Source organism: Fukomys damarensis, unplaced genomic scaffold, assembly GCF_012274545.1.
Source record: "Fukomys damarensis isolate Sample0158 unplaced genomic scaffold, DMR_v1.0_HiC HiC_scaffold_1, whole genome shotgun sequence".
NCBI classification, from domain to species: domain Eukaryota; kingdom Metazoa; phylum Chordata; class Mammalia; order Rodentia; family Bathyergidae; genus Fukomys; species Fukomys damarensis.
This window is the reverse complement of record NW_022900913.1, coordinates 45,429,310-45,443,350: the sequence shown is the minus strand read 5'-3', so window position 1 is coordinate 45,443,350 and position 14,041 is coordinate 45,429,310. Positions and strand designations below refer to the sequence as shown.

Below are 14,041 nucleotides of genomic sequence, written 5' to 3'. Positions count from 1 at the left end.
TTCCTTTGGTCTTTTGGAAGAATTGCTAATATCACAGTGAAAGTTCATGAAATCTTGAGGAGTTAACTGAGCCCACAAGTGAGCTGACCCTGTGTCTTCTATTTCCTTATGTACAAGGATGAGGTGGTATAATGCATGTGCACAAACCAGTCCCTGCTATCTTAATTCTAGATCATTTTCCTAAATATGCTTTCCCATTTCTTTAAATTTCAGTGTGAACTGTTTCTTCTGTTAGCCCGTGTGGATATCTTGGGAATGTAGAAAAAATACTTTCGTATTAAGAAAAGATGCTTGCCAGAGACTGTTTATCCAGGCTTAACCACCCAAGTTGGGTGGAATATTGCCTTTGGGTAATATTTGGATAAGAGCTTCCTGATGGAACTTACTTGAATATTGCAGAGTGGGAAGAGATAACACCATTCGATACCTGACTGGTTGCTTGTCTTTGGTCACCTCCGTGGGATGAATGTGGGTCTGCTCATTCACACATTTTTTTTTGTACTTGTGAGACTGGATAATGTAACCCTTGTCTAGTTCTCCTGTCAAGGATTTGGTCACCTTTGGATCTCTGCTAGACTAAGGCAGGGGCCCATTTGGGTGGACAGGATACATGGCCAGGGTAGAACTGGAACAGACAGGGTAAAATAAACAAAGCTAATTATGGAAGTGATATTTGCGAGAAGAAAAGCTAGATGCTTGCCTTGCTTTTGCATTGGTCCATATTCTTTCTTAAGTAGAACAAGAAGGCAGCCTAACATTATCCCTGAAGCTTCATGCCCATAGCCACTCAGAACCATGCCAAGCCTTAGAAGCCAAAATGTTGGCCATCCCTAAGGCTTAGCACCATTTACCTAAATTCCTGAGCATGGTGTGAGAGTATTTTTAAAACCTGGGCACATTGAGAGGGAGAATAAATGTTCTAAGCTCTGTGGCCTCCACTTGGACTCTGCTTTACTTCTTCCCAGGATGCTCTAGTGCAGTGATTGTGAACCTCTGAGAGCTTTCAGTGATAACAAATAGACAACTGCAGGACATATGCCATAGGTTTGCCACCATTGCTCTAGTGGAATGAGTTCTGTTCAGGGCCTCTGTGGACTACTGGTTACAAGCTGATTTCATACAAGTTGCTTTATGTCTGTGGGCTTCATTGTCCTCCTCTGAGAGAGGTTCTTCCCAGGATGCTCTAGTGCAGTGATTGTGAACCTCTGAGAGCTTTCAGTGATAACAAATAGCCCACTGCAGGACATATGCCATAGGTTTGCCACCATTGCTCTAGTGGAATGAGTTCTGTTCAGGACCTCTGTGGACTACTGGTTACCAGCTGATTTCATACAAGTTGCTTTATGTCTGTGGGCTTCATTGTCCTCCTCTGAGAGAGGGCATCTTTAAGCAGGGTATCAGCACAAACAATCTACAATTCTTTGTGGCCTACTTCTGCCTGGGGAATAAAAATATGGGTATGTGTCTGTGTCTTCTTTGCTCCCTCCAATGTCCCTGTTCTGGGGCTTTTCCTCCAAATTGTTCTTGGCCCCTCTTCTGCTATCCAGATTTTTCTGTAGAAGGACAAGATTAAGTTTGAATGAATCATTGTTTATTGTAAAATAAACAACAGCTGATAAAGTCAAGGGATGACCTATTTCTGAAGCACACTACCAAGAAGTTTATGCCTTTCTGTTCTCTAGACTTAACCAGTTTTTCTTCTTGTAACATATTTTATGAAACTTGACTAATCACCTGGCAATATGTTGCTGAAGTTTTCTTGGCTGTAGATCAAAGTCCCCAACACACTAGCATGTCAGCTTTACAGAGCCCAGACAATGAGAAAACAGCACAGGGTGAGAGCAAGCACTTGCAGTTTTGGAGTCACACTCTGTAGAAAGATAGGAAGAGAACAGGGATAACTAATTTCTGGAAGATTTACAAATGACTGATTTATAGGAAAAAAATGGCTGAACTCCTTAATGATCAAATAAATGCAATAAAAAATAACAATGCTCTCATTTCCATCCTATCATTTTGGCATCTGGCATGAATGTGAGTTTGAGGAAATATACATGCTAATATTGCTGGCTACCTGGTACAACCTTCTGCCTTGCAGTTGGGTGCTAAATACAGAAATGTAAAATGTATACTTTCTTTGCCCAGCAATTTTCAGTCTAGGATTTGTCCTAAGGAGGTAACTACCCGATGCAAAAAATACACTTATAAGTATGTTTGTAAAAGTATATCATGGGGGAAAACTGGAACCACATCAATGTTTATCTATAGAAGACTGGCATAGTAAATTATGATAAATACCTACCTTGAAGTCTCATGTAGTCAATGAAAATGACACTGTAGCACTTCATATATTGACATAGAAAATTACTTGTTGATACAAGACAGGTTGTTAGAATTATTATATTCACAAGAAGTTATATTAATAGAAATGTGAGAGGTTGTTCATTTAAATTTTAACAGGAAGGCTGAGGCTACTTTTGCTTCTTTTCCAATTTATCTCCCAGTTATGCCCCACTCTGCATCCTTAGGGAAAAATGTATTTAAACTTCTTACTCCTGGGCAAGATGGGGATAATAATATTCAGCCTCTTAGAGGTTACTGTGAGAATCAAGCAATGAAACACATGTCAAGCACTGGGATGGAGAAAAGTTCTTTGATATGTTTTTATTCAGAGTTTCCATTTCCCTTTCATTATATGAGTCTGGGCAATTGTGTTCTTATAACCAAGATTCATAGAGAATGAGCTAAGTGGGCTTTGAATAGCTTTCATTTATTTTAATGCAGGAAGAGCCCCAGTTCCAAATATGTGGAACAGTATTTTCCTAAGGCTGCTGTCTGTCAGAAAATGGCCATATTGAGTCATTGTTTTCTGAAGCCAAAAGAGGAGATTGAGTGACTGGTACTGATGGGCAGCCTAAAATAATATCTCATTCTTGTCATCCTTAGGCAATTTAAGACGAAGTAATTTTGGATAGAGGTGCAGTTTCCCTCTTGGTTTGGAGAAACAAAGCCTTGGTTATTTATTCTCTTAAACAACAGAGTTTTGTGCTATGCTCAGGAGCATGCAAACCAAACAGAAGACTTCCTGAAGGGCCATCCCATTTATTATGTGGCCCGATTCCAAGAAGTAAGTAGATCCACGAAGCTCCAGCCACCTGCAGAGGGCTCACATCATGGGTGCAGGGAGACAGCCAAGATTAATAGGAGCACAACAGCCGGTCAGGTTTGGGTTCCAGTTTTCAGTTATTGTGCTAAAGTCGGTGGACTCAGGCACTTTGAAACTCCCTCTTTGCTTGTGGCCCACTTTATTCTGCAAAACAAACAAACTCACCTCATTTTTGCTTTCCATGTGTGAGGAAATAAAAATAGCAATATCTTGATTATGTTTTACTTTGGATATTTCTGGTCCATGGACAATTCTTTCAAATATTCTTGCATAATCTTTTAGAGCTGTGGCCACGTGGAATAAGAGATAGTTGCCACTCAAGAGTTTTCATTAATGGTTAAAGGATCATTAGAAGACCACAGTTAGCTTGTCTTTCTTCTGTATTCCTCTTCTCATTTCTCTTTCCTACACTAAAACAACTTCTATGTTGTTACCCTACAGCTACATACATACTTTTCATTAGCAGGAGGTCAAGTGCAAGTTGAATATATGAAGTTGGGATTGCTTCTGATTCTTAATAATTATAACTAGTAAGTGCTGAGAACTTGTCATCCTGTAGAGTTTGTGCTAAGTGCTCTATCACTGCTTTGATGTTTCTTGAGTAGTCCACAGAGACCAGCTTTACAAGCAAAGTTGGGGAGTTGGAAATGAAAATGCAGATTCTAGACTCATCAATCAGCATCTTGTAGTGGGAGCCAGGGATCTAGCCTTTTAACAAACACCTTGGGTCAACCTATGCTCATAAAATTCAAGGGCCACTGTATTATCTTATAGTGTACACGTGACTCAACTGTAATCCACTTTTCTTTCCATTCTTCAGATTTATATGCTTAAAGTCTTATGGCAGATACATAAATATCCTATGGAGTATGAGACACGGAGTACCTATATCTCTTTGAGACACTGATAGTTGCAAATGTGTCCATAGTCCAGTTGCGGCCTGTGCAGTATTTAATTCTATTGAGGGAGGGTTGAATAAGAAAAACTAATTTCTTGACTGGCGCAGGCCTGCATTCTGGATGTAGAGAGAAGACCTAGGGACAGTGGGGTGCTGGTACAAGTTCTAGGAACATGAGTGGCAGCCCGTGACATTCTCGGTACAGAGCTGTGCATACAGGGCAGAATCGCTGCTGAGAGAGGGTAGCCGATGCAGTGGTGTGATTACCAGGCCCAGAAAACCCCTGTCTGTCTTCTACATGACTCCATTGTTATGCACCTGGGGGCCTGAAATATCTACTGCTGTTTCTTTCTTTGGTCCTCAGCTTTATTTCTAGAAAGCCCCTGTTAAAATAAAATGCCACTTTGGAAGGAAGCAGGAGCATTTAATTATATTCTCATAGACTGGCTTAATCAGCTGCTCTGGGAATGGCACACAAGAGAACTCATTTGAGACTAGGAAAGGATAGTCCCAGTGGTCTTTGTGGGGCACTGTGGAGGGAGAAGCTAGGAAGCATAGGAGGACTGTTTAGGAGACTAGAGAGAACCAGAGGGAAAGGCTAAAGTCAAATTGGACCCATTTCTCAACTCTGAGGGTAACTATATTAATCAGCTTTGTGCCATTGTAACAGAGTACTGACAATAGGATACTTAGGAAGGAAGGAAAGGTTACTTTGGTTCATGGCTTTGAAGGTTCAAGCCCAAGATTGGATAATGCCATTGGTTTGAGCCTCTGATGATGATGGCACATCATGATGAGTGTGTGGCAGAACAAACTGCTTACATCACTGGCCAGCAAGTGAGAAGAGACGATGGACCAGAGTCCCATAATTCCCTCAGGGGAATCTCTCCAAAGATCTAAGGACCTTCCATTCAGCCCTACCTTCCAAAGTCCATAGTGCCTCCTAACATCACCACCCTGGGGATTAGGCCTTTATATAAAGGCCTTTCCAAATCATAGCAGTTACTCTCCAGAATGCCTAGTTCTTAATAATTTCTAGGCCCTGCCCATGCTCTTTTCCTCCCATGAATATCAAGTGCCGAGTAACTGTCCCTTTGGTCACAGCACTGGACTGTAGCAATGCTGCAGGTGGTGATACTTTGGTGACATGAATGGGTTCTGGAAGGGAGGCTTCATGTTGGCCTCTGTAGCTGAACCAATGGAAGGGGCCTGGGGAGGCAATTACTAACTTCTGTGTCTTAGATACCCTCTCTCTCAGTGCCGTCTTTTGCCAGGAGCAGAATAATGAGAATAAATGAAACTTAGATAATTCAGCTGTTTGCCTGGCCCCACACAGAACTTTCAAATATGTGATTATTTCTAGCAACCATAGTGGGGCTTTACTGCATTTCTTTCTTTCTTTTTTTTCTCCTGGTATTGGAGATCGAACTCAGGACCTCATGCTTAGGACCTAACCACTGAACTAAATCCGAGTCCCCATTGCTGCATTTCTTTTTCAACTTGAGAAAGACCAGAGATGATTCTCTAACAAAGAGTTTGTCTGCAGGTCTCCTAGGCCTTGATATTTGATTTTATCATAATTCTGACTTTGCCCTATATTTCATCATTGAAGCTTCCCCCCCGCAAACAGAAAATTTCCTCTAGTTTTCTGAATGTTTATTTGTTCTTTAGTGCTAATTTATATGGTGGGTGACACTGATTCAAATAGTTCACTCTGGGTAGAGTGACCATCCTCTGGAAGAGAAGGTGGGCAGGAAGATCACCGTCCTTGAACTTGCTGGTGGGTGCTGAAGGTGGGCATAGAGATAATGGGCTGCACTTGCAGAAGCATGAACTGAAAGTAGAACTCTCAGGAGCTAGAAGCAGGTAGATGGGGCTGGTGGATGTTTGTGTGAGAGTGGAGGGAGATGAGGAAGACAATTCAAGAGTGAATGAGTGTAAATGTCCATACTTCTCCCTTAGGGTGGCCATTCCTTGACCAGGAAGACTGTTGTTTTCTCTTCCCATTCTTAGTAAATATATCTACATCTTGGCTAATATTCTGTTCTGCAGAATCCCTTATCAGTGGGAAGAAAGGACATAATTAGCTTCGGCGTGCTTTCATATTTAGTTGGGAATTCATCATGAATTCTAGACCTAGTTCATATATTCTGGGTAATCTATACAGCTGTTCATGAGAAGTAACCCTCTATCCCCTTCAAATATCTTTTGATTAGGGTACTGTGAATAAAGATTAATGACATCCCTTTTCCCCCATTTGTGCCAGAATTATTAATTAGCTTGAACTTTGGATCCTTTATCACATGGATCATGTCTACTATGATTACTCCTTTTGTATCATGTCCTTGCTAAGTGTTCTTGCGTGACGCACTAAGTGTAGGGCAGAGTTGTGTCAAGTGATAACCATGTGGAAGACTGACAATTAACAAATGTGACCTATTCACCTCAGTGTGCTGTCATCTGAGGCTACCAGACAAGACTCACTTGTAAATATTACCTGAAATGCAGTATGTGATGACAGGAGCTAACATTTAACCACATCTGGTTATTCAACAATTCATCCTAATTTTTAATATTGTATACTGTTTTTTGGTAATTAGCTTAAAAATAATAACAACAAAGATGACAATTTTCTTTTAGTGAATGCTCACCATGTAGTACAATAATAGGCTCAGGTCTGGCATCCTTTGCCTGTTTAGTCTTTAAACCAGCCTGACTATGCATGACACTATTTTGCATATGAGGAACTGAGGTCCTACACTTAAGGGTCAGAGCTGGGATTTGAACCCAGGTAGTCTGGCTCTAGAGTTTATGCCCTTAACATCCCATTATCCTTCTTTACAGATTGCTGGACACAGAGATAGTTTTAGCATCAAATAATAGGAATGGATGCCCTAAATCCTTATTAAACATAAATAATTTAATTTAAGTTGAAACATTTTTGCTAAAGTGAGGCAGGCCTTCTTGTTTTTCCAAGCAAGTAGTTTTCTTTCAGCTTATACTGTGAGGTGCTGACTCCCAGTGTTAGCCTGGGAACTGTCGGCTCTTTCCTACAAGGGAATGATACTGAGGTATGGGGTTTCTTTAGGCAGCATTATGCATTGTGAAAACACTGGGCCAGTTTATCCATGTCACCGGGAATGGAATTTCTGTCAACCTTAATTTGTGAGACATATTGATATGGTAGTCTGAACATTTCTGATTTTTTTCTCATGAGTGATTTCTTTAGCTTACATAAATTACAGGGCCAGATAAATTAGCTTATGGGCCCAGAACTCATTCTAGGCCCAAGTTTTGAGACAGTTTTTGGTGAACTATAGCTGCTCTGACACTTGTGATTCACTCACAGCTCTTGTTTCAGGAAAAGGTTTACATTCCTGAGGTGGCTTTCTGTTATCAGGATCATCTTCATTCTTGTCTGTGGGGGTGGAGATCAAGGACCTATGAGCACGAATCGAACTCAGCTGTGTGGATGATTCTTGGAAATAATAAACTTCTTAGTGCCTGATGCAATAGCTAACAGGTATTAATTGATACAGATGACAGGAAATGCTCTTTGTAGTTAATATGAGTCCTGAGGAATTAGCCATGATGCCTGCTATAGCAGACTCTGACATAACGCATGAACAGTTTTAGGCAAAAGAAGATTATAGAGTTGAGATATATATTTTTAGTTTCCTATTCTGCATTGTTTTCATTCAGGTAAAAGAAACAGATGTAAACAGCATAACAGGCTCAGGTTGGTCCATACTTCATACTGAGACATTGCTTTGTGTTTCAGGGTGAGTCTCTCCACAGTGTAACTAAATATTAAATCCCAAGAAAAATACCAAATCACAGTCACATGTCTCAGGTTATCAGGATGATTATGATTCTAGCAAGGGCAGGCAATATTGGTCTTCTAGAAAGCTTTCATCATGAATGTGTTTTGGGCTGAACATTTCTTAGTAAAAGCTGAACAGCTTGAAGTTGATTCAAACAAGGCTTTTTCAGTAATTAACTCAGTTATGCCTACACGGAGAATGGGCAAAGGCTGTGAAAGCTTCAACACCAAGACTAACTGTGTAGTTGTTGACCATTGTCTGGGCAGTGAAAGAGTCTTATTCAGGGTCGGGGGAGGGGAGGCCTTCCTATGAGAAATTTCTGGATCAGCATGCCTCCAGTTTAGAGTATGCTCAGCCTAGTTTATTGAAAATAGAGATTTGACATGAAAGTTCCAGGGGATTTTAATGGAATTTTGGTAAGAGTGTGAAAAGTACAGGTTCCATGTTGAGGATCCAAGGACAATATTATGTTAAGGGACTGATTTCCATTAAAGGGTAAATAATCTTTTTTCTTTTTCTTTTTGGTACCAGGGATTGAGCTTGAGACCTTGTGCTTGAGAGGCAGGTGGTGGAACCACTGAGCTAAATCCCCGGCCCTCTAAATAAATCTATTTTTGAGCGAAGGGGACAACAATGCTAATAACTTTGCTTTCTCAGAAATTTCCATTCTCACATGGTCTCCATAGGCAGCAGCACTGTCAGATAAACAAAGTTTAATTAAATAAAAAACATGTAAAGAGAACAGAAATATTCTTCCTTGGCTAATCAAAATTAGACAATTCAAAAAAACAAAGCTTGGCAGGAAACTGCCAACGGATTATTTTTTCTGATCTCAGTGTACTGCTGTTTTTCTTCCTGGTGTCATATCTCAAGTTCAACTCAGTCAATTATCTACAGCAAACAAAATGTGCATAAATGTCTCTTCTCTTACTGTTGTTTATATTTTACCAGTAACTGAAGATTATTTTCCTTCTCAGCTTTTTCCTTTGGGAGCTTATAAATCCAACAACACAAGTTGAATATTGTATAACTTCTGTTGTCACTTTGAAAGCAAAATGATTGATTTAGTTATTTAAAAGTTTACTGCAAAGATTTTTTTCGCTGCTAACGCTACCAAATATGTTAAAGAAACAATATGCTGAGGATTTGTCACTAGATTAAGTATGTTAAAGGTGTGGTGTTGGGGGGTTGCTATTGAATAGTATTTTCCAAAGATCCTTTAATAACTATAAATTTAGAAGTATGGTGTAACAGATAGCTGGCAGAACTAAAACTGTAGTGGAACTAAGGCAGATAATACAGAGAAAAGTAAAACGTGTGTTCGAAGAATCATCGGCTCTCTTGTGATTCTGAGGATTCTTTCCCAACCCTCCCATGCTGGAATGTTTCCATGTGGCCTTAGTGCCCTTGGCCAGGGGAACTGGGCAGTAACCCACCTTCCCAGTTACTCTCTAAGCGTAGTGATTTCTCTCAGATGTGGAAAGTGGTGGTTTTTGTTTCTGAAGCCCTTCTCTCCACTCCTTGTCAGCCCCATTTACTCTGTTTCGGTGATTGGCTATGAGGCTGCCCATCTGGAAAGGTAGCTTTAAAGCTGTCCTGGAAAATGATCTATTTTACTCAGCAGATGATCTTGTTAGTTTCGAGTTTCTTTCTTTCTACTCACACTTAATAACAAACGATCCTGCAAAAGCGTGGAACATAGAAAAGAAAAAATAAAATAGAAGCCTGTTTATTTGCCCAAGCAACTAATGTGTATTATTTTCACTTAGCATTACTCCTACTAAAAATAAAAAGGAGGATGAAAATTACCTCAGGTTTTGCTGCTTGTGGCTGCCTCTTGGATTTCTGAGGAGGCTCAGGTCCTTTCACACTGCACTGTTGGGACCATCAAGCCAGAGGATCATTCTTGCTCCAGGTTTAGATATGTTTTGCCAGATTACCTGTCTTTCCCTCAGATAATGAAGCTGCGATTTTCTCTGGCCTTTCCAGCCAGAGTGATTCCAGATAAGCAGATTATTGTGTGGAATATATCGTCTATGCCGCTCCAGTGCAGCCCTTTCAGCTTTCCAGAGCCAGTTAGACTTGTTATAAGGAGCAAACTGATTGGCTGGATCCAGGCTCGGTTTCATAGATTATAGCCCGGCAGCTGAGAAGCACGAGCCCTATAGTTGCTTTAGTCAGAGGCCTGGCAGTTCCTGTCTTAATGAATATGTAGTTATAACTGAGTTCTAGCACGGCCTTGGATGTTTCTGTCCTAAATAGCTGACATTGCATCTTCAAGACTGTGTGAGTAATCCTAACTTTTTTCTTTTAAAGCTCAGTAAATTAATTACATACCCTGGGAGGGAGTGGTTGTAAGAAGAAAATACTGAACTAGCAGATGGTTCGTTTTCAAGGTGCTTTTCTATATGTATCAAGTTCATTGGAATGAATCTCAAAGCTTCTAGGACCTGGCAGAGTTATTTCAGTATTTTGCTAGTCCAGCTGCCTTTTGAAGGAGGTTGCTCCCTGAGTTTGCTTGGCCTGTTTGTTTTATGGGGTCTATAAAGTGATAAAGGTCCAAAACGAGCAGGTTGAAACAGCATGTGGATGCCAAAACACAGGTGAGAGAGCACTTGAGTCAGGCAAGTTTCAAAGTTTCCCACCCCGGTGTCCAAAGCTGGGAGAGAGGAGCTAGAAGCAAGTGATAAGGAGTCCTCCCAGGACCCAGGTTCATAGCAATCAGCCCACAGAAGAAGAAAAAATGTGAAAGGATGGTGGCAGGACTCTGTAATCTGAAGCTAATTTGAGACATTACACTATGAATAACTGAAAAGATGTATATGTACGAAAATTGTTCTTCAGTGGTTCTATTTCTGTGGTAAAGAGCTGAATGGGAAACCACAAAGTTGTTTTGAGAAATCTTATAAGAAGTATATTAAAAATGCACAGATAAACAACCGTAATGGAAGAGAAGTGCGTGGACTGGAATTTGTGGTCAGAGCAGATCAAATTATCCCTGTTGTTAGGTTTATGTAATTGCTGGGGGTAACTTCTGTGACTAACAAGGCTTAGAATAAAGCTAGATGACAAACTAGAAAATACCAGCATTTTATTATCTTCCATATCTTTTACTGGCAGAATTATTACGGAGTGTAAGTTGGTCAATGTAAGCAGACCATGCTTTGCTTTTAAATCATTATTGATTTCTCCTAGCCTGTCATAAAAAAAATAATAGAGCTGTTGCCTATGAACTTAGAGCATAGAAATACTTTTTTATCCTCCCAAATAGTTTTTGTATTTTTTTCCTCAAGACAGTACACAGCCAGGCCATTTCTTATATTTTTGTGTTTTCAGGTTGTGTTTTATTTAATGTTTTCCTCATCAGACTTCCAGATTCAAAGGTATAGACTTGTGCTACATAAAAGCCTCAGGCACAAATCATTTGAACATTTTTAAAATCATGGGTTCCTGTGGCAAATATAAATTTCTAATAACTATAGTCACTGCTTGCCAATTCCTATAAAAATACATTAATAGATTCAAAGCAGTTTATTTTTGGTTGTACCTATTTATATGACTGACATGATTTAGCCAATAGGATGGAAATATTAGTTGTATTTTTGCAAAACTATATCTTTAGATCACACTGGGAATGCAAAGTCTTATTGTTAAAAATATTTTTTCCTTCTGAAATATGACTCATTTTACACCAGCACATGAAGTTCATAAAAAGAGAGAGATGTTATCAGCAGAGTCCTTCTATGTATCAACCAAATATTCATAAAAGCCTTCACAAAATCTAAGCATAATGTATTCTTTCAGAAACACATTTGCTTTCCAAAAAAATATGGTGAGTTCCTTTATTGAGACAGAATAGTGGGTTCACTTGCTTGGTTTCCATGGCCATAGGTGCTAGCTAATAGTGATGGCGGATTCATCCTTAATTATGATTTCTCTCTGCATTAGTAGAAGAACATGACTCTTCTATGAAGGAAGCACGATCTCCTTTGTTTGGTGGTTATGGCCCCCAGGAGGAGGAAGTTGTGGGATAGAAGCGGCCTTATCTGAGCTGGCTTTTAACTCAGCCCCCCTTCTTTTCCTAAGGGCAATGCAGCTCTCTTACTGGAGCTTTTGCATTCCTTCCTACCTTTTCCTGCCTTCGTTTCTTTACACCATCTGATTTGGGTTTTCATTGAGATGAATAAAATACAAAAGACTTAAATTTAATTTTTGAACATTATTCAGCTGTCTATAGAATTCAGATGGTCAGGAGGTGGGTGGTTCTGGTGGGTCTATACTCCTAGGGATGTTTCCATCAGTGCTTCTGGGAGGTCCTTTGTCTCTTCCATTCTCCTGAAGATGCCAGGATCACACGTCTTTCCTATGCAAGGACAAAATATTAAGAAAAGGAGTCTGGGGGGCCTCAGGAGTCCAGAGGATGGGTTGTGAGATGTGGGAAAACCAAAATATCGCTAAAACAGCAATAGGTGATCCTTCTTCTCTCTCTTCCTCTCTACTTTCCTACGTCATTTTTGTGTGATTGTGTAAATTCTTTTGTAGCTAAGCTTCAGTAAAACTATGCATATCTGCTATAGACAGATGGATTTGACAAAAGATGTATCCAAGAAGGAGTGTATTACATCATGAAGTGTTGCTAAGCATTCATAAATACACAGTAGCATTTGGAAACTATTAACACTACTAACAAATACAGTGACATAAATCTAAATTAAAAAAATACTATTTTTCAATTACATTTTCCAGTTAAAAATTTGTTTTCGGAAAAGCTTGCTCTTTCTTAAGACATTTTTCTTGAGTTAAATATAGGATTGATCTGATTGCTTAAATTTTCCTGAGAATTTATCTTGTCAGTGTTTTCTGAAGAATTGCTCTCCCTCCTTGAGCATGGTTTAAAGGAAGCAAAGCAAAACAAATGAAACTAATGTTCCCCCTTGGCCAAGCAGAAACACCACACAAGAGTTAAGTGCTTTCAATTTGTATCGTTCCTGCCATACTAGTGCAGAAGGAGTGTTCATTTAATTGCAAGATAACCACTTATTTTGCCTTACTTATATAATGTCAGCAGATGATATAATGTCACGTTATATTGCTCACCAGTAAAAATTGTGTTCTTCTGATTTCTGATTTCATGAAGCAGAGCATCTTAATGAACCATTTTGGCCATCAGTGGGATCATCCTCAGGTCATGGAATATTTCTCAGCCTTGGGGTATGGCTGTTCTGTGGTGAAAGTAATGGTAAAAATTCTGATATTTGACTGGCTTAGATAACAGCATGACAACAAGTGTTTGTAAGAAGATTTTAATATGTCATTTTTAATGTGCTACACACATGATGCATAATTATTTTTGTAGCAACTCACACCAGGGTTAGCATCCTTTACTTCTAAAATCATATTCTCAGAAATGAGGAATACTTTTAGAGCACAGCAAGTCTTCACTGCTTAGTCTTGAAAAGGCATGAAAGCTTATGGAGTCCCTGTCTTTATCTATTACTTGAATATTAATACCATTAGATTTACTGTGATGAATAAATGTGTTATATTTGCAAATGCATTTAGTTAACTTCTAAGTACCGTATAAATGTCATTTATTGCAGCTATTATCAATATTTTAATAATATGCATTTATATTTTATTAATTTTTAAATGGAAATATCAGATATATTTCAATTTAATTTTCTAAGCTACATGAGCTTCTCTCAAATAGGATGTATTTTCTCCATGGTTAAAGTTGCATCATAATTTTCCTTCTGCTTGGATAAAACACTAAGCCATTGTAGCCTATGTATAGAATTGTTAACAATAAAGTTTTAGAGGACAATGTTTCTTCAAAGGAAAAAGTGAGCTAGAAGACAGAATGACAGATGTTTTTGAATTTTTTTATTCCTGTCTTGACACTCTTTGCTAAATTTCACAGAATAATCATGTAGATCTTAGGGCAGTGCTTATTTCTGGGTCTTTTTTTTTAAATCCCAGGAATAAAATGAATGGTTACAATGAGTGTTCACCACACTACTGTGTGGTACTGTGGATTAAATTCAGGCCCCTTATTTTTTATTTTTGAGACAGGATCTCACTATAGCTAAATTATCTAGGCTCTGCTCGAACTTGAAAATGACTTTTGGAATCATTTAGAACATTGTGTCAGGA

General features: G+C 39.1%; 1 long non-coding RNA gene across 2 annotated transcripts in view; it reads right to left on the bottom strand.

Moving 5' to 3' along the window:
- LOC104864127 overlaps positions 1-10,024 on the bottom strand; it is a 39,208-nt gene extending 29,184 nt beyond the window's left edge. The window contains exons 1-2 of one of the 2 annotated variants that reach the window (XR_780771.1): positions 9,698-10,024; positions 1,735-1,870 (exon numbers count right to left, since the gene is read on the bottom strand). This is a non-coding gene — a long non-coding RNA (uncharacterized LOC104864127). The remainder of the gene's footprint in view (positions 1-1,734; positions 1,871-9,697) is intronic. The other variant, XR_780772.2, reaches the window with a different exon arrangement.
- Positions 10,025-14,041: the final 4,017 nt, after the last annotated feature.